Consider the following 6,000-nt stretch of genomic DNA (forward strand, 5'->3'; position numbering starts at 1 on the left):
AAAAATTAAATGACACAAAATCCCCCGCTCCGAGAAGAAAATGGTATGTGCTTATTGGGAATTGTATTTTTTATGGAAACATTGAGATGGGAGAATTATGAATTGTGTAAATGAGACGTGTATATCATTCAGTTTATCTATGATATTACTTTTAAGCTGAATCAACAATGAGATTGAAAATGAGGTTTGTATATCATCTTACCTGGGTTCCACAGAATTTTTAAATGGTACTGTCAGAGAGTACATGTATTCTTAATTTCCATGGTGATTTCAAATTCTTTGCAATTTATGACATCAAATACAGATCAGAACATTCTCAGTAATAAAAGTTATGATTGGCCGGAAACTGATACATTTCACGTGTACATATTATGTACTACCACTATCGTGTAAGCCACTCGCTGAATATGCTTCCGTTAAGCGTTTCGTATTTGTTTGGATAATTTTATGGTAAACAGACGATTTGGTTAAGGGGTAATGTTGGAGCAAATTAACAGACATGTTGAATAACCTAGCAGTAATATGCACCCAATAATATCGTCCATATATAATGTACCCATACAGTTTTGGCTTTGTTTGTTATTCTTATGTGGCCATCCATATGAATTTCAGACGCTGTTTTTGGTAGAGGTGACTCTGATTTATGATGGGGAAAAAACACATTTAACAAAAATTGTTTCGTCGGTCTACATATGCTGTATTTTACTTAACAGAACGCCTTTCTATATTCAGGTCTGTATTTTCGAGAGAGTCCTACATTAATCTCCCACATAAATCAAAAAAGATAACTCTTGCAAACAGCCTAACCCATGTACAATCTATATGAATGTTCTCTCAAAAGTACAACTGCAGAATGATATGACAGTTATATCAGAAGTTCAAGAACTAAAACTTGGGCAGGTTATGTGATCTGTAATTATTTATGAATTAAAAACAAAATTGGGCTTTGTGGTCTTTTGATTTGCAGTAATTGCCCACTATATGATATTTATTTAAATGAAAACAGGTAGATTTGTTTAGCAGTTTCTAATAAATAATGTAACGGTAATCATCATTTGCCGTTAACAGTTGATTTATCACTTTGTGACAGTTGTCTTTTAAAATATGCTATACTTACAGACAGGTGTTGTACAAACGTATATAGGAAAATTATCCACAAAATAATGTTTAAAGCACCTGGGGACAATGGCTGAGATAATTATCGTCATCGTATGATGAGAACTGACACAGATGACTCTTCCCGTACTTGTCCACCTGGTCTATGTTCATATATTTCATATGTTTGCTTGTTGCTTTTCTAATTTTAAAAAAGTGGAAACAGGATTAGCCACAGATTCAGTATCTGTTAAATGGTTAGTTGTTTGACAGTTAAAAAGACAAATTTGCGGCGTTGTGTTTTGTTCACCAATATTCCTCTTATGATACTTGGTTGTTCCTACTTTTTCATGTATTTTAAGTTTAATATTTTATGTTGTTACATTGTTTTATTGGCTTTTGTGATATGCAAATACAAAATTACGACTCATGCTTATATTGCCTTTTCCGGTATTCAAGGAGTAACCCTTCATAAACAGCATTAGAATAAAATACATGGAAAGATCTAAATCGAAAAAATATTAATTGCATACAAAAAGTACTCAAACCAAAATTTTCGAAATAGGAAACCAAATCCGGCACCTAGATTTTCTACCGAGTACTTCTAACAATTAATATTAATTTCTTTTAATTTATATTAATAGAACACGATAAAACATGGCCATCTTTACTATATATTTATATCGTCATTGTTTCAATATCTTTTAATCGCATGCCATTGACAACCCAGTCGCATCTTCTGATATTCAGATGGCACTGACCCTGTCAAAGCACCTAATACGTGACACGACATTTAAATAAGTATCCTTCCTACGGTGTTTTGTTTATTTTAGTTTCTTGACATTTAATGGTGTTTTTACTGTCTAAATCATGGTATTATTTTATTTTTCTGTCAAATGAACGGAATATTCGTGACCAAAAAAAATAAGTATAATAAATTTTACTTGTAGTATTTGAAGATGATGATTATCTTCCTAGTAACCAGAAAAAGTTTCCAACACTAGAGAGATTTAAGTCTAGACGATATAATTTAAAAGAATGATATGAGTTGTGAGCGTAAATATTAACAATAATGAATAAAACATCCATATCTGAATTAAAAATACATATAAGTTTGGGTATAGCCTTGGGCTGACATTTTCATTCCGGTAGGGTGTTGTCTCTTTGACGTATTAACTATATTAATTCTAATTCCGGTTTAACTGGGCGTCCATAGTTAGCTTCGCATGCGATGCTCGGTGTAATATTTAGTTTGGTTCTGACAAATCTAACTACAGAGCTGATAAATGTCATCTTGGACATATAGTACATCTGTAGTGGCATCGAACGAATGGTTTCTAAATTGACATGCTGTACACGTATTACAAATAGCGTTTTAATGCTATTAAGAAATAAACGTTGAAAAGCGTCTAAAAATGAACAAATTGGTGAAGACGTCCACCCAATTTTATTATCTGTTACATAAAATCTAAATTATTTAAGACGCTGATTTCATAATTCTGTGTATATTTTTTCAGTAATCCTTTACAATCGTGTGGCAGTTTACCTGGAATTGATATCAGCCTGTGGAAAGATGAAAAGTATATGTCACAGTTGTGCTAATCATATTGGTGTGGCATATAAACCATCAGTATTAAAAATTAAAGAGAAGAAGCAATGCTTTAATTGATTAACTATCTTTATATTACTTGTTAATTAGTTTCTGTTTGATCTCTTTGAATTATTTAAAAAATCATGACTGCTTTTGGTATTTTATTGTTAAGAATTATGGCACAGATGTTAAGTGACAACTGGCTTGGGCTGTCTTAAATAATCTCAACTGAAAATTCTCCTAAGATCCTTGAGTTCTTTTATGATTTTTTTTTAATTTCAAGTGATTTGATTGGTCTAAATTGGAGTTGAGGAAAGATTTGAAGACATAAGACAATCTCTATTTGTGATTCTTAATGAAAGTTGCAACAAGTTGAACTTTAACCTGTATGCAGAATGTAGAAGATGGATAAGTTCTAAGACACCGACCATTTTCATACTGAGGGGGACTTGGGATTATTTTTAAGAAAAATGAATTCTAAATTTGAGCAAAAAATATTTTAACTCGGCCATGGAGAAAAAAATGGAACAATATTTCCTCCATTACTTAACAATGTATATATTCAAATATTATTTTAACTTCTTCACGGCTGAAAAAAATTAAATGACACAAAATCCCCCGCTCCGAGAAGAAAATGGTATGTGCTTATTGGGAATTGTATTTTTTTATGAAAAAATTGAGATGGGAGAATTATGAATTGTGTAAATGAGACGTGTACATCATTCAGTTTATCTATGATATTACTTTTAAGCTGAATCAACAATGAGATTGAAAATGAGGTTTGTATATCATCTTACCCGGGTTCCACAGAATTTTAAAATGGTACTGTCAGAGAGTACATGTATTCTTAATTTCCATGGTGATTTCAAATTCTTTGCAATTTATGACATCAAATACAGATCAGAACATTCTCAGTAATAAAGGTTATGATTGGCCGGAAACTGATACATTGCGCGTGTACATATTATGTACTATCACTATCGTGTAAGCCACTCGCTGAATATGCTTCCGTTAAGCGTTTCGTATTTGTTTGGATAATTTTATGGTAAACAGACGATTTGGTTAAGGGGTAATGTTGGAGCAAATTAACAGACATGTTGAATAACCTAGCAGTAATATGCACCCAATAATATCGTCCATATACAATGTACCCATACAGTTTTGGCTTTGTTTGTTATTCTTATGTGGCCATCCATATGAATTTCAGACGCTGTTTTTGGTAGAGGTGACTCTGATTTATGATGGGGAAAAAACACATTTAACAAACATTGTTTCGTCGGTCTACATATGCTGTATTTTACTTAACAGAACGCCTTTCTATATTCAGGTCTGTATTTTCGAGAGAGTCCTACATTAATCTCCCACATAAATCAAGAAAGATAACTCTTGCAAACAGCCTAACCCATGTACAATCTATATGAATGTTCTCTCAAAAGTACAACTGCAGAATGATATGACAGTTATCTCAGAAGTTCAAGAACTAAAACTTGGGCAGGTTATGTGATCTGTAATTATTTATGAATTAAAAACAAAATTGGGCTTTGTGGTCTTTTGATTTGCAGTAATAGCCCACTATATGATATTTATTTAAATGAAAACAGGTAGATTTGTTTAGCAGTTTCTAATAAATAATGTAACGGTAACCATCATTTGCCGTTGACAGTTGATTTATCACTTTCTTTGTGACAGTTGTCTTTTAAAATATGCTATACTTACAGACAGGTGTTGTACAAACGTATATAGGAAATTTATCCAAAAATAATGTTTAAAGCACCTGGGGACAATGGCTGAGATAATTATCGTCATCGTATGATGAGAACTGACACAGATGACTCTTACCGTACTTGTCCACCTGGTCTATGTTCATATATTTCATATGTTTGCTTGTTGCTTTTCTAATTTTAAAAAAGTGGAAACAGGACTTTAATAGAAATTTTCACTTCAGGAAAATTAGCCACAGATTCAGTATCTGTTAAATGGTTAGTTGTTTGACAGTTAAAAAAGACAAATTTGCGGCGTTGTGTTTTGTTCACCAATATTCCTCTTATGATACTTGGTTGTTCCTACTTTTTCATGTATTTTAAGTTTAATATTTTATGTTGTTACATTGTTTTATTGGCTTTTGTGATATGCAAATACAAAATTATTTATGCTAATATTGCCTTTTCCGGTATTCAAGGAGTAACCTTTCATAAACAGCATTAGAATAAAATACATGGAAAGATCTAAATCGAAAAAAAATTAATTGCATACAAAAAGTACTCAAACCAAAATTTTCGAAATAGGAAACCAAATCCGGCACCTAGATTTTCTACCGAGTACTTCTAACAATTAATATTAATTTCTTTTAATTAATATTGATAGAACACGATAAAACATGGCCATCTTTACTATATATTTATATCGTCATTGTTTCAATATCTTTTAATCGCATGCCATTGACAACCCAGTCGCATCTTCTGATATTCAGATGGCACTGACCCTGTCAAAGCACGTAATACGTGACACGACATTTACGGTGCGGTGTTTTGTTTATTTTAGTTTCTTGACATTTAATGGTGTTTTTACTGTCTAAATCATGGTTTTATTTTATTTTTCTATCAAATGAACGGAATATTCGTGACAAAAAAAAGTATAATAAATTTTACTTGTAGTATTTGAAGATGATGATTATCTTCCTAGTAACCAGAAAAAGTTTCCAACACTAGAGAGATTTAAGTCTAGACGATATAATTTAAAAGAATGATATGAGTTGTGAGCGTAAATATTAACAATAATGAATAAAACATCCATATCTGAATTTAAAATACATATAAGTTTGGGTATAGCCTTGGGCTGACATTTTCATTCCGGTAGGGTGTTGTCTCTTTGACGTATTAACTATACCTATTCTCGTTATACGCTCCCGAAGGGAGCGTTTATGGTTGTATTATCAATTTGGTTCTGTATACTTATGGCAAGAAAAAGCATCAATATCCGGTTTGTACCTGTATTTTCAGGAGCTGAAAAACAGCATAATGGCAGCTTCATTTGCGTATACTTCTGTATGTGCGATTGAGCGGCAAACCAGTCTCGGAAATATTTGCTAGTTTCGATAATTAAATACAAATCGAATCATAGTTTTTTTTCCAAAATAGGGTTGGCCTTATAGTCTGCAGTATGGCTCCCGGATGTTTACGAAAATTACGTCATCAATATTACCCATAATTCTCGGGTCATAAAAATTGCGAAAAGAAAAAGAACCAAAACGAAACGAAAATAATCGATAAAGGAAAGAATTGAAACGAAACAATTCGATGAAATGAATCAAATCG

The sequence above is a fragment of the Perna viridis genome, chromosome 9, assembly GCF_037379345.1.
Source record: "Perna viridis isolate PV_CMFRI_1.1 ecotype Kerala chromosome 9, ASM3737934v1, whole genome shotgun sequence".
NCBI classification, from domain to species: domain Eukaryota; kingdom Metazoa; phylum Mollusca; class Bivalvia; order Mytilida; family Mytilidae; genus Perna; species Perna viridis.